This window comes from Mus pahari, chromosome 11 (assembly GCF_900095145.1).
Source record: "Mus pahari chromosome 11, PAHARI_EIJ_v1.1, whole genome shotgun sequence".
In the NCBI taxonomy this organism is placed as follows: Eukaryota; Metazoa; Chordata; class Mammalia; order Rodentia; family Muridae; genus Mus; species Mus pahari.
In genome coordinates this window covers 50,803,881-50,831,043 of record NC_034600.1, presented here as the reverse complement: position 1 = coordinate 50,831,043, position 27,163 = coordinate 50,803,881, and the positions used below count along the sequence as shown (strand labels likewise).

The 27,163-nt window shown below is 38.1% G+C and overlaps 1 protein-coding gene across 5 annotated transcripts in view; it reads left to right on the top strand.

Moving 5' to 3' along the window:
• Ghr (growth hormone receptor) overlaps positions 1-27,163 on the top strand; it is a 239,372-nt gene that overhangs the window by 76,853 nt on the left and 135,356 nt on the right. Inside the window, exon 1 of one of the 5 annotated variants that reach the window (XM_029543886.1) lies at positions 14,301-14,510. The exons of the other annotated variants lie outside the window; for them this stretch is intronic. The gene's annotated coding sequence lies outside the window, so the exon portion shown is untranslated. Of the gene's footprint in view, positions 1-14,300; positions 14,511-27,163 lie in introns of those variants that run through there. 5 annotated transcript variants of the gene reach the window in all.

Genomic DNA, 27,163 nt, shown 5'->3' with positions numbered 1-27,163 from the left:
AGAAAGAAAGAAAGAAAGAGAAAGAAAGAAAGAAAGGAAAAACAAGCTGTTATTTGGTTTATTTTGGAGTATGGGTACAGGGAATAATTGTGACATTTAAGAAGTTAGATTTTTGTCTTTATTTACTTTTTGCCATTTGTTGGGGGTCATTATTGCCTCTAGATAGTATTTTGTTCCTGCTTCCATCAGTGAGCCTCATTACAGAATAGGCAAGACTTAAGGTGGAGAAAGTAATTAAGACAACCTCAAGGAAGTGTTCTGTGTATCAGCTACCTTTCAAACCAACTGTGTAGCAGTTTGATGAAGTGAGAGCTGTGGTCTTCTCAAGTGCACTAGAGGCTAACTGCATAGGTATCACTTCTAATTTCTTACTTAGAACCTATCAACAGTCCATATCCATCACAAGTGCAACTCATAAGGATACAAAAGAGGCTACATAGAACAGTGGCTGTTGGTGACCGTGGGTCTGGCAGGCTGCCTAGAATCCTGGCTCAGCTGTTTCCCAGCTGTGTGGCCTTAGATACCAGGGTCCCCTGCTCTGCAACATGACATACAACATGAACTCTGTGTAAATATTTGCACACCCTGCCAATCAAGTACAAACAACTGAGTTTCAAAAGTTTGCCCCAACCACCTGCCCATAAATCCATGGGCTGTGCCAATCTCCTCACAAGGGCCAGCAGAAAATTGGCTAAGGTACAAATAGGATCTTCTTCATGTGGTTCAATACATAAAAACAGCTTAGAGTAGGTCTGACCTTGGGAACAAATAGGGAGACACAATAGAGAAAAGAAAAGGAAGAAGGCTGTCTTGGGGATCAGTGATGGAGAGAGGACTTAAGAAGGAAAAAATGTAAAAAAAAAAAAATCTCAAATTTTGGATGGCTACTGTTTGTTTTTCTTTAGCGGAGATATATGGGCATGCTGAAGAAACTTTGAAACTACCTAAAGTTTGTCAGGCAAAAAAAAAAAAAAAAAAAAAAAAAAACAGAACATACACTTAAAGCAGAGGTGTTGGTTTGAATTACATTCGTCCTGGTTAATTACCTGGTGTGCCTTTTGCTGAAACTGGCACAGTCAAAACAATTATAGACAGGTGGTTGGGGAAAACTTTGAAACTTGGCTGTTTGCACTTGATTGGCAGAATGTGTAATTATTTACAGGTGTTCAGTAAAGACATACGTATTTTAGAGAAAGGAGATAAAGTGTAATATTTGAAAGTATTTTTCAGGTGACCCATTCTGGCATTCGTTAGAGTACACATCATAGCATGTAACACCAGAATGACTGGTTGAGGAATTTATTATTTGGAACTACATCTTCTCAAATAAAAAATGTTGGAAGGTTGAGAAAATGCAGTTTGGGGGAGACAATGTTAAGAATTTTCCTTAGATGACATTTTCATTTTAAAAACCCAAATTGAGACTTTATTAAGAGTAACTGAACTTTGAAATAAACACCACTGCTTGATTAAGAGATGAGGGATTTCTTGTGCTGATTATGACTATAATGTTCAACCCAGTCATAGATGAGTGAATAGTGTTATATTGGCATTCACATGGTTGAACCGTGAAATAATAAGTCAGTGAACTAGAATTCATGCGTGAACCGAAATTACAGTCCACATCTTTGATGGGTCATCACTTTCTTATGATTGGTTCCTACTGCTTCTGCTTTAATTAAATATGACGTAAAAGAAACAAAGAGGAAAATTCTGCATTCATATTGCATTTGGACACCTGCAATAAGTTTAATATAAACTTGTCCTAAGTCCAGTTGTATAGGAACTCTCATGTGTTTCTATTAGAACTCTTCTTTCAGACTTGTAGTCTGTCACTCATAGCAGATGTGTTTTCCATTATTAAAATATTGTGTCTTCTGGGAATGCTGTGAATTCCGGAAGTGTGTGTGTTGTCTCTGTGCCTTGTCTGTAACCATTACAGTATCCAGTGACACATTGGGGTCTTATTTCCTAAAAATCTTTCATATGTTGTAGAATATGCTCTGTCCATTTATACAACTGACAGGCTTCCTTCAGTTTTCTGACCTTCTCATTGAATTGTTATCTACCAGCTTGAAGTTGAGAGATGAAGGATGATTATCATTCTCTTCCATCTGTTTTTTCCCTTTCTTTCCTTAAAATTGGTATTTGGATCTATGATAATACTAATTCACAATATTATAAATATAGTGCATTGTAATAATAATTATTAATGGTACTAGTAGTTCTAACTAATGTCTTCCAGTATATGTGTACAGACAGAGAAAGGTATTGGTTGGTGAACACTTTGGCTAGTTATTTTACTAATGTCAGCATTTCTTTATATGTGTTGTTGCCCTCCTCATTCTCTTGTTAGACCATGCAGCTCAAATAGCATAGTCTTATTAGGATGTGGGAAAGCATATACTTTGAAAACAGCATCCTTTCTTCAGTGAGTATGGATAACACATGATGAAAAAAAAAATAGGGGAGCTCATTTCCTTTTGCTAGAATTCTGGGTAAAACAGTACTTGTGGAGAAAAGAGCTCAAATTGATGCAAAAGCTACCATGCTTTCTTCTGGCTGAGTTGATCTCCTCAGCAGGTTTTCCCTGCCTCTGAGAGGTACTCTGGGGACAAGTAAAGCCCCAGGTTCTCTTTCAGAGTTAGCTAATGATACTTACCTATCTCCCTGTCCTCAGTGAGCAGAACGCCGCAAGGCCACATTTTACCCTCCTGCCACCCCCATGCAGCCTAGATGGATAAATCTAATGGAAGGCTGGAAGAGAGTTTGGCATTCACACCAAAACAAATTGACATCTGAGCCACCCATGGTAGAAATGTATCCAAATGAAAAAAAAAAAAAAAAGGGTGATTCTTGGGGACTCCGAAAGTACCAATACCAGTAAAACCCAAAGCTGAAGGATGCACTTAAAAGTCAAAACAAAAAGAAGTGCTAGACTCTCTCCTGGTCATGGGACTGATTCTTGGCATTCAAGGAACCAAGAGGCTCTTGTGGTCTAATCTGGAAAGAGTCACTAACTTGTTGTGTCACCTTGGCAAATGGGTAGTACTCCTTGGGCTGCAGAGCTCCGTCCAGCTGCTGGACGGGATGAAAGCAAGACCTCACTGAAACCAGATGCTGCCTCCCCGAGAAGCTTTCAGCAATAAATAATATCATATATACTTTGTTCCTGGCGCAGATGCTGAACTGTTATAACCCCTGTTTTCACTTGCTTCTAAATTTCTGGAAATTTCTCCTTTGGGCTTGGATTTTTCCATGCTTGTCTTCTGCCCAAAAAACTTTTTTGGAAAGTTGGACCAATATTTCATTTAGCTGTTTTTCCTGAGTGATTGAAGAGTATGGGCAAGGCATTGTTTTTTTAAAACATGAAATGATTGAAAATTTTTCTTATATACCTCAGTAGGGAGGGGGGTGAGATGGTTGAGCTTCTGGATTTAAAGTATTTACAACTAGTAAACGAATTTGGGAGGTGGAAAAATGGCCCATCTGTTACGAGTACTTGCTACTCTTCAAGGGGAACTGAGTTTGGTTCCCAGCATGTAGGTCAGGTGGTTCATAACCACCCATGACTCCATCTCCAGCAGATCCAATGTCTTTGGCTTCTGCAGGCACCTGCACATACCTGATACACACACACACACACACACACACACACACACACACACACACACAAGAATTATGGTATGGTTAAGAATAATAAAAAGAAACTTAGGTCACAGTATATTCTTCTCTTTCAAAAGATCACGCATAAACAGGCAGCATTATCAAAGATTTCATCTTAAGAGCTTCCAGTGATTATAAAGTGATCATGTATCTTCTGTCACTCATCCTTAGTTACTAAGTAGCAACGTGAACAATCATAATTTGTTACCTTTTATAACCATTTGTTTTGTGCCTGAACACATGATTTCTAAGAAGGCGACATGGTTAAGTGCTGTCACTTTGATTAGGATCAACTATTTATTTTGACTGACCTTCTGAGAACCCTGTAATGCTCATACTAGATCACACGTCCTTTCATGTCACTGCGGGCTTGTATGGGCATGCTATGGGCTTGTGTGAAGACTTCAATCACATCTATGCTGTAACTAAATTAAAAATTCCATTATAGCAGGGACTATCTATATCTCTTTCCCTTATGGCTGAACCTGTAAGTACTCAGTTTAGTACTGAGCACATAGTAAGGGCTTGTTGAATAAATTAAATGACTCGAGGATACTAATCTCCTTTCTACCACTATATTAAAATAAATGACATAGATATAAAAACTAAGGAGAGGTTTATCTTGGCCTGTGTTTGTAGAGGTTCAAGTCCAAGATCAGATAGCCTCATTGGTTTGGGCTGATGGCAAGAACAACATGTCAGAGTACACAGCAGTGGAACGTGTCAGAATAGAAGCTCTGCTCACATCTCATGCCAAGACAGGGAGAAATGAAAATACTAAGGTCACAAGAGCTCTTTTAAAGCTATTCTGCTAATTATCCAAAGACTTCCCACTAGGCTTCGCCATCTAAGGATCCATGTCACCTCTCAGTATCCCCTCCTTGAGGTCCAAGCCTTTACATATTGGCCTTTGAGGGAAAGTCATCCAAAACTTAACACAATGGTGCAATTATTATTGTTAGACTTTGTTCATAGCTTTGTCCACCCAAACATGAGTGCATTCAATAAACATCATTGAGTGTCTGTCTATTCATGTCAATAATTAATAGGCATGCTGAGATTGTGTCTTTGTTTTGTCAGATCACAGAAATTCTTGAGGGCATATTACTTATACATGAAAACAAAATAATTGGACTATTTTGGCATCCTTACCTACCTATAATTAAAATATTAGGCAATCAAATAAAAACCAATGCCAGGAAATTTATCACTTCCTGAGCATCTCTGAACTGTCTGGTCCTATGAAAAGTTCTGAGAAGAGATAAATGAATAAGATAGTCTCCACTGGGAACCCATTTATAGGTTAGCCATAGCAAACAGACAAGTTCTATAGTATTTGTTACACAAGGTGGAAGGTAAAGAGTAACCGAGGGTGTCAAGAGCTAGAGAGAGATCGGTGTACTACAGGATACTGTGTGATCTTGTGCACTGCTGAAGATTCTGGAAAAGCTTCATGGTGTGTTTAGGCAGTGACTTGTAGTTCCTTCCACAGCCACAACTTTTTGCCATGTACTTGGTGCCTTCAACATCTAGAAACTTGTCAAATATACTACTATTGGAAAATAAACTGGAATGAGCCTTTAGCTTTTTTGCATCACTGGCCCTTATTAAGTACATAATGCCCCAAAATAACTTGACACCTTGGTAATCATGGGTACTTTGGAGTTCTCAATTGCATTGATCAGCCTCAACATTTAAGAATAGGTTAGAGTTGTTTCTGCATGCATACCATTGACAGTCTTAGTTAAAGATGCCTGCAGAGCGTCTTTTATTCCAGAGCCTGCAGCTACAAGTGGAGCTTTACAGAATTGAATTAATAGATAGATAGATAGATAGATAGATAGATAGATAGATAGATAGATAGACAGACAGACAGATAGATTGATTCTAGGTCTTTCAGTCACTGCTACTCTGTCCTGCAGATGTAATTTAGAATTCTGCCACACGGATTAATATTGTCCATGTGGCAGATCTTCTCTGAACTGTTAATGACTGATTTTTTTTTCAGTTTTAGAGTTTCTCCTGCTAATGATTTTCATCTGCCAAAGAGATTATCTGCTTTAAAAGCAGATCTCTGAAGACTGTCTTGGCTTTTCTTACTGCTTGGGTTGATTTTGATTTGGTTCAGTTTGTCTTTGGGTACAGAACCTATTTTGGAAAGAAGAGAAGAAATAATCTTTTTTTTTTTTTTTCTGGTTTAGAAAACGAAGATATGACTCGGGTTGAGGTAGTAGTTAACATAAAAGAGAAGCATGTAAATTCGAACTACAGCAATAGCCAGAGAAGTTTTGGAAATAGTTTGAGGCAAAAGGTTTGGCACACTCATAGATTCTATTAGCTAATTTAAAAATAATTTTAAGAAGCTTATTGTGTTCCCTAAATTTCTTATTTTGGCCAAACAGAAAGGCTAAAGTCATGGTTTTCCTCTGCTTAACTTTTTGGGTGCTATGAATTTATAAGTAGAATTTTGTGTTGGAGAACATAGAAGGACCTTTGCACGAAGTCTCTGAGCCAAAATAAACAGTCCATTGTTTCATGGTTTTGTATTGCACACAGGAAAACATTATTATCATTATTTTATTAAATGGATACAGATTATCCGATTTGCAAGAGAAGACCAGTGGTTAGTTGAGACACTCGGTGTATGAGAGGTAGTGAGTGTTGACTGCCAAATTTCTGTCAACACAAGAAAAAGCATTCATATATCAAAGTATTTTTCTCATTTATTATGTAAGAAAATTATGCTTGTTAGTACACACCAGCATAAATGTCACAGATACTTTCCATTTTTAGTAGTCTGCTGAAATACTATCTTTCTCTTTGAAGAATAAAAGGGGCCAGATGAATATAAGTATATCCAGTTCTAATAGATTCATTTTTCTATTATTTTATTACACACTTTCTCTCTACTAGCCATATTGAAATCAACATACATTTATGCACAAGGTCAATCACTTCTACTCATCTTCAATTTTATAAATTTTTTTTTATTTTTTATTGAAACTAGATTTTTTTCTCTCTCTCTCTAGTCATTGTTTCCCTCTCTCTACTCCTCCTCTCCTCTCTGGAGCCACTCCCTTTCTCTCTAGAATTTAAAAAGAACAGGATTCTATAAGATAACAATAATACATAGTATGATACAACAGAAACTATCACGTCAGAGTTGGACATGAACCTGACAAGCAGATATTGTTCTTCTGATTTGGGTGTCAGAAACTCACTCTTACCATTCCCAGCTGCTCCTGAAACAGGAAGTAGGGTCTGAATCTCACTGTCTCCTGACGTGAGGAGTTGAGGCCATTATGGCTTATGATTGACAACTTTGCCTCTTCTTACACAATAATCATACAACCAGTTCAGTTCAAGAAGCAAGAAAAGCCATGACTGTGACTCAGAGTAGCAAGTGAAGTTTCTTGTCTACCTACCCACTTCACCTCTTGGCTCCAAAGTAGAGACAGCATCTGTCTTAGTCAGGGTTTCTATTCCTGCACAAAACATCATGGCCAAGAAGCAAGTTGGGGAGGAAAAGGTTTATTCAGCTTACACTTCCACACTGCTGTTCATCACCAAGAAAGTCAGGACTGGAACTCAAGCAGGTCAGGAAGCAGGAGCTGATGCAGAGGCCATGGAGGGATGTTTCTTACTGGCTTGCTTCCCCTGGCTTGCTCAGCCTGCTCTCTTATAGAACCAAGACTACCAGCCCAGGGATGGCATCACCCACAATGGGCCCTTCCCCCTTGATCACTAATTGAGAAAATGCCCCACAGCTGGCTTTCATGGAGGCACTTCTCAACTGAAGCTCCTTTCTCTGTGATAACTCCAGCTTGTGTCAAGTTGACACAAAACTAGCCAGTACAGCATCAGAACATAGAAGAGTTGAAAACAAAAACAAAAACAAAAACGTTGCTTTTAGCATTAAACCTCTTATTCACACAGTGTTCCAGTTTTGCACAAGCTAAATAGACGTAGCAATGAATTGTTGATACTAATTAAGGCACTCATTCACAGTTGTTTCTTACCTCTTCCAAAGAGAATAGCTCGATAGAGGGAATGTGAGCAGGCAACTGAAACTGGAATCTGGAATACATTTGGGACAGATAATTGGGAATGCACATATAAATATATAGTTACTTTGGAATAATAAATAAGAGAAGTAAAAATTTTAAACTCACTGCTTCTCTCTCCAAGAAATCTTGGCAAACATTTCTGAATGGGTTCTCAATAGTTATCACTTATTAATAGCAGAAAAAGAAAAGTCCTTATGGGTTTGCTTCCAATAGTCTCCAGCATCTTTGAAGATAGTGACCTTTTGGTTTATGTTTAGATGGGAGCTCAGGTATTCACAGGTGCATGACATTTGCTTTGAATTGCTATATCCTTTACAGAGATTTTGCCTTGTGATCCCTTTTATTGTTAAAATATTACTATTTGGTGTTTACCAAAGGTATCAGTTTTGTTGGAGCAGAAGAACAAGAGGGTTCTGAAGCAAATGGAGGCAGAGATCGTGGACAGGAGAGTATTAGATAACATTTTCAGAACACAGTAAGCACTTTGCCATTCTTTTTTTTTAACTTATTTTATTAGATATTTTCTTCATTTACATTTCAAATACTATCCCAAATGTCCCCTATACCCTCCCCCGACCCTGCTCCCCTGCCCACCCACTGCCACTTCTTAAGTGAAATGGATGGGGCGCCAGTGAAAGAGTGTTAAACCAAGGGAATGGCACGTTCTTCTATTCATGAGATCAATTTACCAGGCTATTATCGAGATCCAGATAAGAAATGTGAAGATTACATAGAGATTTAAATGGGTTTAAGAAACTGAACAAAAAGAAATTGAAGGCAAAAAATATAACTGTTTTGCAAAAAGCTTTTCTGTTAATTTTTCAATGGTTAATTGTGGATTTCACATCATGCACCCCAATTACACTCATCTCCCCCATTCCTTCATATCAATTACACTCATCTCCCCCATCCCTTCATATCAATTACACTCATCTCCCCCACCCCTTCATATCAATTACACTCATCTCCCCCATTCCTTCATATCAATTACACTCATCTCCCCAACCCCTTCATATCTGCCTTCTTCCTTTGCATCCCTCCTAAGGAAAACAAAATATTAAAAAAAAAGGGAGAAAAGCATACCATTAAAAAAAAACTAAAGAAAAATCATCTCGCTGTAGTGTATCACAGTATATTCTTCTGTCTATACATCTTAACTTGAAATGTTCATTGGAATGAGCCATTGGTTTGGTTCCCTCTGAACTCCCTCTTATTTGAATTTTATTCTTAAGACTCTCTGTATTCTAATGCCTTTAGTACTCTTTAGTGATTAACACAGGTTTTTAATATATACTCTCAATTTTTCTTTAGCTTTATAAAATTATCGTTTATAACATTTTTCCTTTTCTTCTGAGTTGAATAACATTCTTTCTTACTGGAACGTCTATGAGATGTATGTTGAAGATTATCAACCTGTATTCCGTGAATGGTAACTGCTCATTCAAATGTTTCACCAAGACTGCCCTCATTTTGAAATATAAAATAAACCTATAATTGCAGTGTCTGGCACAAAGATGCTCAAATTCTAAGCTTCCAGTGTACATTGTACAACAGTTCTGGCACTGGTTATATTTTAAAGTCATTTTTAGGGTATGCTTTTTTATTGGATATTTTCTTTATTTACATTTCAAATATATCACCTTTCTCCCCCTCCCTGAGAAACCCCCTATCCCATCCCCCCTCCTCCTGTTTCTATGAGGGTGTGCCCCCACCCACCTACTCTCTCCTGCCTACCCTCGTATTCTCCTACAAGGGGGAAATCAAACCTTCATGGGACCAAGGGTGTCTTCTCCCTTTGATGCCTGACAAGGTCATCCTCTGCTACATATGCATGAAGCCATGGGTCCTTCCATTGTGTACTCCTTGGTTGGTGGTTTAGAACCTGGAAGCTCTGGTTGGTTGATATTGTTGTTCTTCCCAAGGGGTTGCAAACCCCTTCAGCTCCTTCAATCCTTCCTCTAACTCCTTGATTGAGAACCCAGAGATTAGTTCAATGGTCGGCTATGAGCATCCACCTCTGTATATGTCAGGCTTTGGCAGAGCCGTACACTTTTTATTGGGTACCTAGGTTTGAAAACCAAGAGAAATATAAAATCCTAAAGTATGCTGACCTCAGTATAACAAGATCAATTCAGCTGATTAAAATGTCTTCTATTGTTTCTTTCTGTTTCCTCATCTCTAGCAACTAGAGATAACAGATCCTTAAAATGAAATGTATACAAATGCAGAGAACAAACGGAGGGGCTGTCAACAATGAAGAGTCCAACAGAGTGACAGCAAGCAGTTTTAGATAGTTCACAAGGAATGTCTAAAAGAATATCCAGCCTACCCGGGTGTGATGGCGCACGCCTTTAATCCCAGCACTCAGGAGGCAGAGGCAGGCGGATTTCTGAGTTCGAGACCAGCCTGGTTTACAAAGTCAGTTCCAGGACAGCCAGGGCTATACAGAGAAAACCTGTCTCGAACCCCCTCTCCAAAAAAAAAAAAAAAAAAAAAAAAAACCCCCCCCCCCCCCCCCCCAAAAAAAAAAAAAAAAAAAAAAAAAAAAAATCCAGCCTCAAAAATCCTTAAATTTCTGCCCACTAAAACAATGTCAAATCATTATTTCTATTAAATTGTCACTAAGAAAGAGGGGCAATTGAGCTAGCAACTGTAACTGTGAAATTAAGATGTCCCGTTAGTATGACATGAGTAGAGATTTGGACAGATGAATGACCCGAGGAAAACGTCTCATCAATTCTACCTTTTTGTGCAGTGATATTGCTTCTGGAAACCAACTGTTAGAGAATAAGTAGAAATACACCAGAACTCCACCATACCAGAGATGGTTATTGTGGTAATTCTCATGTTATTGAAAAACTGGCAATACTCGATATCAATGAACTCACAAACTTTTTAATTATCAGATCCTAACATGAAAACCTAGGTTATGAATAGACATACACAGGTGTTCAAGGTTTCACGTGAAGAAATTGATTATTCTCTTCCATTCATTTAAATACATGAAGAACAACAGATGTTGGGTTTAACCCATTGAATTTATTTCATAGCTGAAAGATGAATTGTGGCTCACAGTTGAAAAATTACTGTCCTAAATAGCAGGTGGTCAATACATCGTGGAATATTAATTAATATGGTCATTCAATTTTATGTCCTTAGTTTTCTGTTTATATTGTGGCATGAATGGGAGATGCTACATTTCTTCCTCCAGTGAGAAGGAGAATGCTTTCAGGCATATAATGAAGATTTTTCCATAACATATATAGCTCTTTGCACCTCCTACCTCCCACATCAGCCTATCATGAATCATTAATGGATGCTGTGCATTCTTCTTAAATCCTCTCCTCGAATCCTTCGCAAGTTCTGCAAGTAGATAGGATGCTTCTAGGTGACCCAATGTCTGATATCCAGCACCCCTTTTGAATCAGCCTTTCATGTTAAATTTTATTCTTGGCATATTCAGATAATAGCAACAAAGCTGGACTGATTTCACTTGAATTAACAAAGAACAAACGGCCTTTTCTAGGAAAAGAGGGTGACAATATATCCAGTACGTATTGAGGAGATTCTAATAAAAATGAAACAAAAATCAAAATAAAAAGGGAAACCATTTTATGTAAAGCCTTTCTTTCATTTTCTTTACACATTTTATTAGAAAATACCTTCTCTGTCTCTTCACCTTCCTTCCTCACATGATTGCTAAATTTCTCTTTACCCAAGCGTGCACTTATAATGATAAAAAAAAAAAAAATCAAAATTGACTCTGCGAAAAAAAGGTAAGTTTGTAAATAGATTTCTCATACTTCTATTATAATTTAGCTCATCTTCTTGAGATAAATACCAAGTGCCCAAAGCTACAATTCTGTTTGAAACTGAAGACATCAGTTTGCCCTGCTCAGGTTGTCTCAGAGTACACTGCTTCGTGTTCAAGTGGTTTATAGGGGGCCAGTACAGAGACCTAAAAGGGCTACAGAACAGGCTCATTTTCTTGATATCTTCTTTTCTTGTTCTCCTAGTCTAATTTTTGTACGATTTGATGAAGCCCCCAGTAGCTTCAGATTTAAATCTGCCATTTGGGGTAATGTAGGGCAGAATGTCATCTATTTTCTTTATTAAGCCAAAGTAACATCCTTATCTAACAAGAACTTTGCCTCTGTGAAGTCTAATAATTTCCCCTAATAAAACTAGTCCCTGACAAAATAAATAAATAAATAAATAACCTCTTAATTTAATGCAAAAAAAAACTACTGAGAAGTTCTAACTAATCCAAATATATCTGACTTCAACATTATAATGGGATTTATCCCTCCCTTGAAAGCAGATAAGTTATTCTTGAAGATTTATTAAAATGCAGATACAAACACTTGAGTGCATTGTCTTTCAATGAGTATTTGGTTAACATGTTATGTTGTTACACAAATTTTTGCACTTGTTTCTCCTTATCTTACATTGGAATCTGAAAAGGAGAAAAAGTTCCCTTTCAAGTATAAATTAGGAAGATCTAGATCTGCATAGTAGATATCTAAGATCACACAACATCCAATCCAGTAGGAGACATAAAGGGGATGCACAAGACAGAAGGGGGATGCATAGTCTCCAAAATTACATGCCACTTGTACTCATGACTTGATAGCTAGGGTGTAGGCTTATGACGACAGTCAGCTACAAGGTTGTCTGTGGCTTTTACTGGGTCCTATTGCTAATTCAAATTAGAAAGTGTCAATAAAACTGGCAATGAGTAATTTAGAGCATGTCATAGATGGCTGTATCAGTCCTATGAATAAAGTCATTTAAATGTTTATTCAAAAGTTTGTCATGTTTAGTAACTGTTTTGTGTGTGTGTGTGTTGTGTTGTGTTTATAAACATGAATTGGAGAGGATTAGGAAAGCATTCTTCAAGTCCAAATTAGAATGTTGGCTAGGACTTGAGCATTTCTAGTAGAGAAGATAACAAGAATATAATGGACTCAAAATTAGCTGAAAGGGCAACTTGAAGATATGATAGGCAACTGAGGCAGAGAAAGTTTCTAGATAACACGTAGACTTCTAGATAACATGTAGACTTCCGATACGTAATGCAAACTCTGGAGACAGGTATTTATGGGTACTTGAGTTTTGTTTTAGAAATGTGTTTCAGAGGCCTCTACCATGCTATTGGTTTCTCTCTGTCCAAAACATGATTTGAAAAACAATCAATCACAATTCTCAATGCTAGACATTGTTAATTGTTCCCATGAACACTCTTTTTGAGGCTATCCTTAGGCTCTTTGTCCTATCCTTAGGGAGTTTGGATGTATCAAACGTCACAGAATGGTGCATTTCATACATACTTCTAAAAGGTAAGCTGCATGAACAGGTCTAATACCCAGCACATTAATTCTGTCAACAGGCATGGATCACAACTCTCTTCCTGTGGTATTAGTGTGGACAAGACTGACGCTCACATAGTGAAATGTTTGTCTCACAGTCTTCTGTGTGGAGTTATTTAGTCCACACCTAATGACAACCATGAATGTTCTAACTACATGAATAGTTATAAGAACCATAGCATAATTCCAGACTGTGGAAGTCATCCTTTTCATTTTGTATTGCTCATATATGTTTTTCACTATTTGGTCTTTTGTAACATTTCTTGACTCGTGACCTTTTTTTCATCTGAAATAGCTCAATCATAACATAATTTTAAAAACATCCAACAGGCAAAGCATGCTGGTGCACATCTGTATTTAGAGCACTCAGCAACTGGAGGCTGAAGTCAGAGGATGAGGAGTGCAAGGTCATTCTGGGCTACATAACAAACACTTTCTTGGGAAATTTTCTCAGAGAGAGAGAGAGAGAACTAAATCAAATAAAAACATATTATCTAAGTGTATGCTCCTTCTCTAATTATTCTTTGGTAGTCAGGAACATTGGTGCACTGAAATGAAGGAAGAAACCAATGTTTACAGAACATAGTACTAGTATTCCAGTAAAAGACACTGTTACAATGAATGGTTAAATGTATACAATAGAATGAAATATATTAGGATTTTTTAATGCATAGTGGTATTTCAGAATTTGTTTTTGCATTTATTTCTTCATTTAAAAAATACTCAATGCTCTGCACTCTGGGGCCTTGGTAAACTTAAATTTTGTATCAGTGGACTTCTGTTCTTACTCTTCTTAGAGATGTCACAGGACCAGATTAAAATCGCCCAGTTATCCCTAGGTGGTACACCCCTTTAATCCCAGTACTCGAGGCAGAGACAAGTGGATCTTTGAATTTGAGGCCAGCCTATTCTGCAGAGTTCCAGAACAGCCAAGGCTACATAAAGAAACTCAGTCTTAAAAACACAAGCAAAAAAAAAAAAAAGTCCAATTATTATATTCCATTTATATAGATGAAAAACATGATCTGCCTTGAGTTTAACATTCAAGTCTCTTAAATGATCTTGTGGTCTCAGGTAGACTCTAGCCCAGGGTGGCCTTCACTTCAGCTGGAAGCCTCTAAAAATATTCTGGGCAAAGAGCAGCAGCTGCATTAGATGAAGCAATCATCTGGGACAATTGATACACACTCTTCTGGAACCAGGTGTGTCTGAGAGAGTGGGAGAGACCACAAGATAAAGGGATTATTAATTTATGGGGATTTTGGGGGAGATTTATATACCCACACAACAACTCCTAGAAGCTACTGACCAAGACGCACCAAGAAATAACCAGGGAACTTCTACGAAAGTCTATTTTCAACCCTAGCTTCTCTACCAGATTTTAACTAAACGAGATCTTCTTGCAAAGGTAAATAAATGGAGGGAAAAAAAGATTCTTGACATACATTCTGAAAGAAATTATAAGAATATCCAGTCTTGATTTCAGAGGTATCTATAGGACTATTGGTTTGTACTCCTATATGGTTAACTTTGATTAAGTCTAAGTTAATTTTGATTGTTTCTAAGTCGGGTCAGGTCTCTCTGCACTACTCCTAGGTGCTTTTGCATTTTTAAAAAGTAAATTTCTAACCAAACTAAGCTTGGATTTATGCTTTTGCTGCTGCTGTTGTTGTTGTTGTTGTTGTTCCAGTTTGTTGATTTCTCCTTTAACTAGATCTCTCTGTATCCTCCTTCTAAGTCAATTCTTTTCCAAGTGCTAGAAAAACCTTTGACTGTTTGTTCCTTTTATCACTGAATTTGGGCTCCTAAAATCTATCCACTAGAGGAAGGGTGAGTTTCTTGAACATTACGCTGTGGAACTAGTACACTTGGAGAGATTAAGGTTTGAAATGCCTCCCTTTGGTCCTTTAGCATTAGTGAATCTTATTGTGTGAACAGCTTCTTGTAGATTTCTTGTAGAGTTAGGGTTATTGATGTAGTTGTTGTTGTTGTCCTTGAAACATAACGTTTTAACCAGTAACTTCACTGCAAGTGGTTGGAATGTGAAAATTCCATTCAGATCACTTCCGTTTGCAAAGAAGAGAAGTGTTTTATTTTTGTTATACAAGTATCAGCATCACAAATTTCACCTGGTGGTAATTCAGAAAGAAAAAAAAAAAAAAAAGCATTTCAGGTGTCTATTCCTTTGGCTCTCTGGGGAATGGCAGTGTGTTAATAGTGGTGGGTCACAATTTGTCCCAGCCTGCAGCTTACTCTGATCCTTCATCATCCATCTGATTTGAAAGAAACACAGCCAGGTCATTTAATTATAATTTCCTGAGATGCACTATGGTGTGCTGCTCGGAAAACGAACATAAATATCCTTGGAATTAAATATTTCATTCAGAAGGATGAGAAATAAGCCAAGATTTGCATGATGTGTCACCAAGATAGACTGACCGTCATAGACTCTACGTATTTAACTTAACCTCCCACAGTCAGTGACGGGTTTCAACCTTGGTTTTGATTTACTTTCCTACCTATATTTTACATCCCTAATTTGGCCTTGGATTAAGATGAAAAGCAAGGCCAACGAACTCATGAAGATAACATCCTCCAGACAGTCTTCTTTTTCCTTGGATAATCTCTTGAAGATTTATGGGTTCAAAAATAAATATATTAGGTAGTAAGATACCGGGGCCTGATTTAAAAGCCAAAGTCAAGAGAGAAGACCAATGCTCCTGAATAAAGCCTTTTTGTTTTTCTTTCCTCACTGCACTATGAAAACATTTCTGTTGCAGTTGTTGATATAGGAGAATTAATGCTCTGAGAGGACATTGCAGCTGTCTGCATTGAGACATTCTACTTTCCAAGTCAAAGACTTCTTATCCCAGGAAATTACAGGAGATAGAACTATAAATTACTTCCTATCTGATTCATTTGTAGCACTTCATAACAATTGACAGTATACATTATTGCTAAAGTCCCTGTTGGATCCAGATTTCTATATGCAGATAAGTTTGAATCATTTATTATCTTCCTGATCTAGGAAGTCAGCCTAAGGCTTAATTACAGACTTTTACAGCCTGTCTTAATTTTCAATTACTTCTGTAGCAAATCACCACAAGTTTTAGTGACTTAAAACACCCCCTTTATTACTTCACAATTATGTAGATGTCTAGTCCCACCGTGGCTCAGTTGGGTTCTCAGCTTAGAGTCCATGGGATAAAATCGAAGTATCCGAAGGGGATAGGGGGTGTTATTTTCTGGAAGTTCCCTCTCAGGCTTATTGGAGTTCTTGGCTGGTCTCAGGTCCTTGCTGCCGTGAAAGTGCATCTCAGTTTCCTTGCTGGTAGACAGCCAGAAGCCAGTTGGTGCTTCCAGTTTGAACTAAATTTCAAGCTCTCCCTCCACCAAAGGCAGATGGAGTCCCTCTCAATTTCTTAATTTCTCTGCCTTCTCCCCCACTGCAGTAACTGATTTCCAGTTCTCCTTTCCTGGGCTCCTGTAATAGGATATTCTCCTTATTTTAAAACTAGTAGATTGGTCATCTTAGTTACAGCTGTAATGTCCCTTGAGAGCAGTACCTAAATTGGACAACATTTGATGGCGTAATTGGAAAATCTTGAAGGGATCTCATCGGCATATGACCTTCCCCAGCTTTTTGGTTACACTTGCAAACATCGTCTGAGTGATTTCATCTCTGCATGCATATTTCTTTATCTTGATACTTCATAGAATAATAATTGTGGTAGCTAATTTTGTCTTTACTATTTCAATAGTTCAACAGAGCAAGTTTACTTATGAGCTGGGCATAGAGGTTTAAGTTCTAGGACAGCTTTGTCTGGCTATATAACAAGCTCTAGGACAGGCTGGGCTACATGAAACCTTGACCCTGAAAATTAAAACAGAAAGAAGAAAAGAAAAGAAATAAGAGAGGAGAGAGGAGAGAGGGAGGGGGAAATGGAGAGGGAGAGGGGAAGGAAAGGGGGAAGAGGGCAGGGAGAGAGAGAGAGAGAGAGAGAGAGAGAGAGAGAGAGAGAGAGAGAGAGAGAGAGAGAACCATATACACCCATTCCCCTCCTGGGCATATACTCCAAGAACTGTATACATTCCATAGAGGTATTTCCACATCCATGTTTGTTACTGCTAGTAACAATGATAATGAGGAAATGGAACCTGTCTGTTGTCAACAGGTAAGTGACACAGACACACACACACACAAATGGAATCTTATTCAGCTATGACAAGAATGAAATCATGGCAATCTGTGGGACAGTGAATGGACTTGGAAAGTATGATTTCAAGTGAGGTGACCCAACTTAGAAAGGACCCTACAGGGCAGGGCGTGGTGGCGCACGCCTTTAATCCCAGCACTAGGGAGGCAGAGGCAGGTGGATTTCTGAGTTCGAGGCCAGCCTGGTCTACAAAGTGAGTTCCAGGACAGCCAGGGCTATACAGAGAANAAAAAAAAAAAAAAAAAAAACCCTACAAGTTTGTCCTCATCTGCTTGCCCTAACCTACAATGTAGTCCTCATCTGTTTGCCCTAACCTACAATGTTCACACGTGTGCATGAAAATGGCTGTGTGGTTATAGCATGAAATTTAGGAAAGAGGCCAAGAGAGGCTAATCTTAGGTGATGAGCAAGGGTAGACAGCAGAAAAAGGACATAGGAGTCAAGAAAAATGACATAAAGCTACTGTTGTGCGGTGGCGGGTTGGCTTTGTTTGTTTCAGCAAACCACAGGTTTTAGTCTTTTTTCTTTCTCTACCTCTTTTTCTATCTCTAGCTCTAGTTCGTTTTCTTGTGTAGAATAAACCACCAGAAACGTGATCAATAGTGAACGTGTAAAATCCTAAGCAAAGTTCTATGGGTTCCAAGTGGCCTTTGTTTCTGCTCAGAAGCATACTTAGATGCACAGAGTCTAAGACTTGGCAAGTGTTTAAGCAGCCGCCATTATCCACCTGTGTGGTGTTTTCACTTGTGAGTTAACTAGAATACAGTGATTTTTATTGAAAAAAATGTTTTATTTAAACTAATATTATCCTTTTTGAGTGTGAGCTCAAGAAAAATTTAAATGATACATGTGACTTGCATTTCTGTTAGGCCAATGGTTCTCAACCTTTCTAATTTCTGTGACCCTTTAATACAGCTCCCCATGTTGTGGTGACCCCAACCATAAAATTATTTCATTGCGATGTCATAACTGTAGCTTTGCTACTGTTATGAGTAGTAATGTAAATGTCTGATGTGCAACCCTCAAAGATTATGACCCACAGGTTGAGAACTGGTAAGTTATAGACTATTCTAAAACACAGTTGTTATTCCAGCCATTTACAGTGAATGGTCTAAGGTCAAGTGCCTACAATCTTAAAGAGTGAAGTGATTAGTATGTAGATGAGACGTGACATTGATCTGCCTGTTTTCTATCTCCCTAGCAGCCAGTCAGTCTAGCCAAAGTAGCTACTTTCTATTTCTATATATAGACTTAAAGAAGGCAAGGGATGACCCCATGCCATCGAGTGAGTACACATCATAGCCCATAAGCAGTACGCTCAAAAGTAGACCAGGTATTCTTGGAGATAAGACAAAGAGATGACTATTGTGCCCTTGGACAAACTGCTACATAAACGTTTATGTGCTATCGTATCCATGCAATCACCACCCTTGACAGCCCTATGCAGAGAAATATGATGATATCTGCCTCTCTGTATATAATTCTATCTCATATTTACTCCTTCAAGTCCTCTTGTTCTCTCTAGTTTTTTCCATACTCACCGACACGATCGTGTTTAATTTGTTCAGTCTAATAAGTGAAAAGGAGCCAAACCAAAGGCAGACTTCAGAGGTCCTGAGGACGCTTCCAGACCCTGCCCGGACAAAACCAATTTTCATAACTTTTGGAGATTCTCTTGATCTTTGTATTCCTCTAAATCTTCATTTTCCTCATTTGTCATATGAGGTTTGCATTTGCAGTCCCCGTGTGAAGGCTGAGCGAAATAATATGAGCCTGAGAAAAACAAAGCTATTTCATATGTTGCCAAAGGAGTTCTATCTTGGAAAAGCCTACATTTCTGATACTGCACCAAAAGAGACAGAGACACACATTCTTTGAAGACTTGAAAGCTTGCGGAATAGTCTGACTTGTGATCTTGCTCCCTCTTGGTTCACCAGCTTATCAAGATAGAAAAGGTTTTTGTTTGAAGATTTTGCTCAGTGAGAAGCTGCCTCCCATAGTCTAATAACCTCTCCTTACACCAGTTGAAACAAGAACCATTTCTGTCTCAGAGTACAAAAGAAATTCCAATACCTTGAAAGTTGTTTAAATAGTACTTTCCATGTTCTCTATGTTCTAACATTGTCATTAATAGTCGTCGGCCCTAGACAAACAACTACAGGCAGCTAAGAAATGCTAAGAGCAGGAGAAACAACTGTTACTTAACACAAAGTCAGCTCTGAAAACATATGTACAAGTAACACCATATGGACTAAGAAATTCACATTTAGGAGTACATGTGCATATACATATATGCAGGTAACAGCAATTAATGAATAATAAAAGACCATAGGAGAACAAGGAGGATATATTGGGGGGGGGGTTGGAAGGAGGAAAGGGAAGGGAGAAATTATATTATGTTATAATCGCAAAAAATTTATAACTCAGAATTTTAAAGGAGTCACTTGTGAGAAATGAGAAACCAGGAAACTAGTAAGTAGTTTCCTTTTTCAAATTCTAATTTGGAAAAAAGAAATAACTTGATCAAGGAAATGGCATAAAGAACTGTGAAAAGGGACACTGTTCAAATCAGCATCACAGAACTGATTTTTCTCTGCTGCATAAGAATTATGCCTGCACTGAGAATCCATAAATGCACCAAATGAGTCAGACTGGGTGAGCTGATGACCCTCTAGTCCAATGGTCCTCAACCTTCCTAATGCTTTGACTCTTTAATACAATTCCTTATGTGGTAGTGACCCCAAACTATGAAACTATTTCATTGCTACTTTTTAACTGTAATTTTACTGCTGTTATGAATCATAATGCAAATATACAATATGCAAGATATCTGATATGCGACCGCTGTGAAAGGGTAGCTCGACCCCCAGACTGGGAAGGGACTTGAAGGAGATCTAGAGAACTCCTTGTGGAAAGTTGCTACAATGTGCTCAGTGCACACTGCTGACTTTAAATACAATGTCCTGACAGTAGGGAAATCCTCTCTGAAGGGGATAGCCAGGCACATCGATAAGAGCTCCAAACACCTGATTACCAAAATGTTCTTTCTGCTTTAAGCCCATAAAGGAAGGGGCTGTGTTGTCCCAGGAAGGATCCCTGCCTCAAGCTGGTCCTCAGATTGTTAGAATTCACCTACTCAATCAGCTCTAAAAATCTATACTTAACAAAATAAATGATCCAAGCCCTGTAATAACATCAGAAACAATTACTGGAATGATGTTTCAATCCCACACAACTGAACCTCTCTGTAAAACTTCTTAAATTCCCTGCTCACCTAAATACAAACCTTAACTGTGCACTCCTGCATAGTTCTAGAAAACATATGTTACATGAGTGTGAACTTTTTCATTCTCTGCACTCTCATGTGGTGTAAATTGACTGCTTTGCCACCCACAAAGTCTTAGGTTTCCTATAGTATATTAATAAGGTCCCACTCTAGGTCTACTCCATGGGAACAATGTGGTACCATTTTCAGAACTCTAATGATTATAAATTTACTAGAGAATGAAAAAAATGATTTGAATAAGCCACTTTATCTAGTTCTGAGGTTGTTGTTGTTAGTTTTTGTCGTTGTTGTTTTGAAAAAGTGTTCACACTAAGGTGAGTGAAGGCTGGATTTGAACCTAGTAGTCTCTGACCCGAGAACGCATTGACTTGACCTCATGTCTCACCCCGTCTGTAAATAAAGATCAAGGTGAGAGGGCTGAGACAATGTCTGTAGACCCAGGTTTGCTTCTCTGGGGAATGATTAACTAAGCAGGATCTGCTGACAGCGGATCAGATGTCATTGGATGAAATCAAATGTCCAGGGTTCACTCTGAAGCCCTCATACATTTTGTGTCCAAGTCAGCAGATTCCTCAGTCTTTGTACCTGATACTTTACGTAGAGCTAGCCAGCGACAGTCCCTTTCCCTGCCAGTGATGAGTTGGATCCAGCTTCTACTGGCTTCATATTGGTAGGCTAAAATCAGCTTTGGCAGAGGTGTCTATGCCACAGAGGTTGGCAAAAGCAGATTGTGGTCCTTTTGTAATTCCAAAGAGACATATGCCAGTGCACAGAAAAGACAGACTCATGTGGATAGTTATACTTATGGTAGTAAAACTAACACCCACGCTAAGAAACCCCTACAAAACCCCAGACAAATGTCATCTCCTGATGTCTCCAAAGACTTCTGGGAATCTTGGATCCCCATTGTTCAGTGTTTGCGAGGACCTCTGAAAATGTGTTCATAATGTTTATGTAACTAAAAATACTTTAAATTGCTTATTGTTTTGTTACAAAATATGTGCCGATAGTGTAATGTGAGCATAAGTGAACTTAATGTTTTAATGTAAATACAAACATATAAACCACAAAATGTATGACCAATGTTGCCAAGAAGAAAGTTATTGCATACCACATATTTTAAATTTTCAACTAATCACATTTGAAAAACAAGATATTAATGTTAATTAATTAGTAATATATGTGAGCTAATTCAATTATCTAAATTATGAATTCCAGTATGCAGTCAGTATACTCAGATACGCTGTATCCATTTTTTACCAAGTCTTCACAATCTATATGTAGTTGATACATACATATCTCAACTTAGCTGCTAAATTTAATGGCCTTAATTTAGATCATAAAATGTACAGCTGGAAAAGCATATTCACATTCCAACCTTTTCTAAATACACGTAAGTACTTAAGTAAAACAATCAGTTATGATTAAATACAGTATAAAATTACTTTACTCCTCAATCACTTTAGCAGTATTCTAAATGCTTAGTAGTCACAGGTAACTTAAGTTGATCACCTCCGACACAAAGAAGAGCTGTTTATTGGTTGGGTAGGATAAAAGATCTGTTTATATAATACTATTCCAGAGCCTTTTTTTTTATTTCTACCTCAAAGTATACATACTTAAAGTTCCTATCCTGGAATCCCACTAGATTCCAGAGAAAAGAGCAATCTCAGAAACTTGCAGCCTTGTTCTACATATCTATGTTTCAGACCATATCAGGATAAATACCAAGGAGCACTCTCGTGCATTATAGTGATGAGAAATTCCCTTTGCCTCTCGATTTCCTGACATGGTTACCACATTACTCATGTTGGGTAATAATTAGGGTTGGGGTTAGGGTTAGGATTAGGGTTAGGATTAGGGTGAATGTTATGGTAAGAAGAACCTGCTGCATTGTTAGTCACACTGAGCTAACTGGTAGACATACTTGCTAGTGATGGTGATAATTAATTATGCCACAGGTTCATGGGTTTGCTTTAGCACTGTACCTCCTACCATGGCTTTAGGGTATATACCTACTTGTGAAAACAAAAAAGATCATTTGGTTACTGCATCCTGATTGCATCACTGTCTCTTGCACTTATTTCAGTCTTCTTGTGTTAGTTCTTCATGACATAGGCTATACCACATGCATATATATGAACATATAGGTTCATATGTTTTATTTATACTTATAGACATTATGTAAAGGAGAATATATTTATTATATACACAAAGACACACATGATATCTATATAATCTATCTATATCTATATCATCATCTATATATTGATACATAGATATCATCATGTAGCCTTAGTATACAGTGGGCTGTATATACCATCTAGATTAGTCTAAGTGAACTATACAGTGTTCAAATGACAAAAATCACATAACAATGTTATTCTCAGAATCTGTCCCCACTGTTAAAGAGCACACAACTTTTGTTATTATTACTTTTTAATATCTGGGGCTGGGAGAATGGATCGGTGAATACGGAAAGCACTTTCCATGCAAGCTTCATGGCCTGCGTTAGATCCCCCGAGTGGCCTTAAGGAAGGTGAGAACTGACACCACAGTATTGTTCTGACCTCCGGACAGATACTGTGGCATGCACGCATGCGCGCACACACACACACACACAGAGAGAGAGAGAGAGAGAGAGAGAGAGAGAGAGAGAGAGAGAGAGAGAGAGAAAGAGAAAGAGAAAGAGAAAGAGAGAGAAATAATATTTTCAATTTAAAAACAAATCTGTAAACTTTTCTTTCTTCCACTAATGGGAGGAAAATAAATTGACTTAATGCGTTTGTATCTGTATCAATGTGTATCCGTTTTCAAATGATCCCCACCGTAAAAAAATGACCAAACATAAACTTCAAGTACAAACTATTCAAATAAATGCTCTGTGCTAATTAAAAGAGGTGATTTGTAGTGTCATTTTGCATTGGCCGTTGCATTTTTCCATGCTGAGTTAGTACAGTTTTGCAATATTCTATTACTAATACATACCAACACTGGATAGCACATGTTCGTTAGGTTATCTTCTAAATGGCATTCCTGGACAACATAAGCAGTTCTGTTTCAACTGGACTTAAAAAAAAAAAAAACTGAAATTGGCAAAATGAGAATTTAAGGGAACTTAATATTTCTGGCTAATTTAGCTGTCATCACAGAGTTGCTCCCGACTTGCTTGACAAGACTGCAGCCCAACTCTATCTTAACTCCTTCCACATACTAGCAGTGAATTTAAGGAGGACATTGTTCAATTTCTTTTAAAATATGTAACAAAGGTCAGAGAATATGGCTGGTTTAGGATGGTGACTTATTTTGTTTCTGCTAATTATAAACAAGCTGCAGGAGCAGATCTCCCCCATGTCCTTAATGTACATTTTAATGCTGCTTTTGACAAAGATAGGCATTTTTCACCAAGCAGTCTAGTCACTGTGTTACATTTACCTAATACTCATCTCTATACAACTGCCACACTCATTGGTGGCTTCTTTCCCTGTAGCTCTTGTTCTTGTGCCTTGAGTGTCACAGGAGACAACTCTCTCGTTTCTGGAAGCCTTGTGACTGTGTCAGCCACCAAGTAACCCAATCATGAGACCTTCTCTTCCCCCTAAACAAGTCGGGTCCCAGTATCCCTACCTCTGCCTTTTTTCCATTCACGTGTTCACTCCTCACTTATCATAGATGTGTGGTCCCTTATCTTCTCCTGTATCCCATTATCACAGATCTTTTCAGTATACGTGGATATGATTAAATTATGAAAACATGATAAGCAACGTTATCTTAAGGAAAATCCATTTCTGCATATTATCTACAGCAAAGGATGATTTATCTGATCAAAAATGCTGCTTCAGTCTTGTTCTACCTTGCTAACACAGGTTTACCTATAAATCTGGGCAATGATCTCTATTCACTAGTCTCAGAATATTAACTAAATACCCTCAGACTCCATTCCTACCCCAGATCACTGGTATTGAGCTTTGGTCTGTACAAGTTTGCCATCGCTTGTCTCATTCTCTTTGCACATCAAAATTTTATCTATCATTTAGTTCTAACTTTAAGCCCCTCCCAGAACTCAATGGCTAATTTCTTTTCCTACTTTAACTTTCCTTTTTAATTAGAATCCATTTCTTCTCAGTTTTAAATATTTCCTAGTTTTTGTAGTTAAGAAACACAATTCAGACAACTCTTGTATTAATTCCTGTAGGACTTTGTCCAATGCCAGCAGCCACTAATCAATCCAAAAATACTTGTTCATTTCATTCAACATAATGTAGCCTATGCCCTTTTTACCTAGAGTTGGTTATATGTTTGGGGAAAAGTCATATCTAACTTGAATCTCCTCTTTTGTGTCTGTGAACTATGTCATACTCACAGTATGATCAATACATCATAAGCCTTATTGTATGATTTGGGAGCATTCTTTGTTGGGCAACCTACAGAATACATGAGCTAGACTGTTCTAGTTTTTAACTGGTTCTCCCTGGGGGGAGGAAAGCAGGTAAAATGCCACAGACCCGGAGTGTGGAAATGGTGTGAGTTCCATTGTGAGAGAAAAGAAGTCCATTTTCTCCCTCTTCCTGAAAATATTCCAGGAGGTTGTAGCCAAAGAATGAATAAGTATCACAAGAAAATTAAAGTAGGAGTTTTTTCCCCCTTAGGAAAATACTGCAAACCTAGAAATTAAATTTGGTATATCCCTCTGGAAAAAAAAAATGCCTGCCTTTAAAAATGTCTCTTAGAGGGGCATATTGGATGAACTCTTCTACCTTGAAGTTAATGGATCATTGGACGTTTAGACATTTGAGGGGGGGGGAATAAACGCTTGAAGAAGGGGCTCTCTCTTTCCAGCATTTGGCACATGCTATTGTGTTAAATTAAAATTCCAAAGTCTATGTGTCTTCCCCCAAGTCCGTAATGACACTTGTAGCTGTCATGTGAGACATTTGAAGTCAGCTAGAGCTTAGTACACAAGAGTCCAGTCATCCAGAAGGTTCTACATGGAGTTCTGCAAAGCTGGTTGGGACAGCATACAATCAAAGTCAATGGCAAATTCTCCAGACTGTATCTGCTGAAACACCAATGAAGGGAAAGGGGAAGACTAGAGTCTGATACAGTAGCGAGCTCCTACTGAATGCAACTACATTTCTGTGTCCTCCTTCTGTTCCTATGCCTGAAGTGTTACAAGCCCGGTCCTTCTGCAGTATGTTCCAGGTGGCAATGAACTGTTCTGATCTCCCACTGGGGACAACTGCAGCTTTAAACAACCTTGTTTCTGTGATGGGGACAAAAATGAACTCCTGGCTAATTTGCTTTTGGAATTCCAATTTGCTTAGTGTGTGTGTGTGTGTGTGTGTGTGTGTGTGTGTGTGTGTGTGTGCACATGTGTGACATAAAAAAATGTGTTATGTTGAGCTATGCTTGTCTTATAACACCGTTGTGGTAACTTTTTTGAAAGAAGTTAAAATTCCTGTGTATGAAGCAGCTTGGAAAAGACTGGGGACTAAGTCAGAAGCAACTGAGTGGCAGAACCTACCTAACCTGTAAAATGTGGCGTCTAGGGTTCAGTATCTGGAACCTCAAAATGAAGAAAGCATAAAAAACCTTGATGCTTGGGGAAAGTTGGTGTACTAGTTTTCTGACCTAAATCCCATTTGTTTCTGGCACCTGACTTGTCTTTTTAAAATGCTTGAAGATCTGATTTCTAAGGCATGGATAGTATCTTCTAAGAAATGCAAACATTTCCATATACCTGCTCAGAAAGAAAAATAAATAACCCAGCAATTGAGAAGTCACTCTTACAGTCTGCTATCAAGATAGTACATGAGTAGGAGCTTCCACCTTGCCTTTAAGTGTGTTCTGAGATGACTAGTTAAAATATCATTACTAAAGTTTAGAGTCTACGTCCTCAGTGTGTTCCCTATTTAAAAAAAAATAATGAAAGTAAAAGAAAAGTTCACACTATAGCATTTTCAGTCTATTGTGTACTTGATCTAGCCATTTGATGCATTTTTGATAGAGGCTCCAAAATAATACTACATTGTCTGTATTCCTAGAGGTAAGAACAGAGTGCTAGTGATTTATATTTGCGAAGTAAATGAGGCAAAGCTGTCAGCCCATAACATTCCAGTTAAGAATCAAAATGTGATGGTGGGTTGCAGAAACATCCCACTTCCTGAAAACCTCCCAGTTAACTTTCGAATTTGGTCCTACCAAAAATTCCAAGGGTCAGTGTTTGGGAGGAAGGGTGTGAAGGCATGCAAATACATTCAGACACAAGAAAATCCTGGGTTTGCATAGAGATGTGTTTTGTAAAGTAAAACTAGTTGGAGAACATGGAATTGAAATGTTGAACTCTATCTGCAAAGGAAAATGTAGAACATTTGGCATTTTATAGCTCTTCAGAATTCTATGGCTGCTGCTACCAGAGCCACACCTGTAGACCCATGAAAACAAACATTCTTGCTCAACAGTTCACTGTGATTAGGGACAACAACTAGAGCTTTATCAGTTTGCAAATGATGAGAGAGAGAGAGAGAGAGAGAGAGAGAGAGAGAGAGAGAGAGAGAG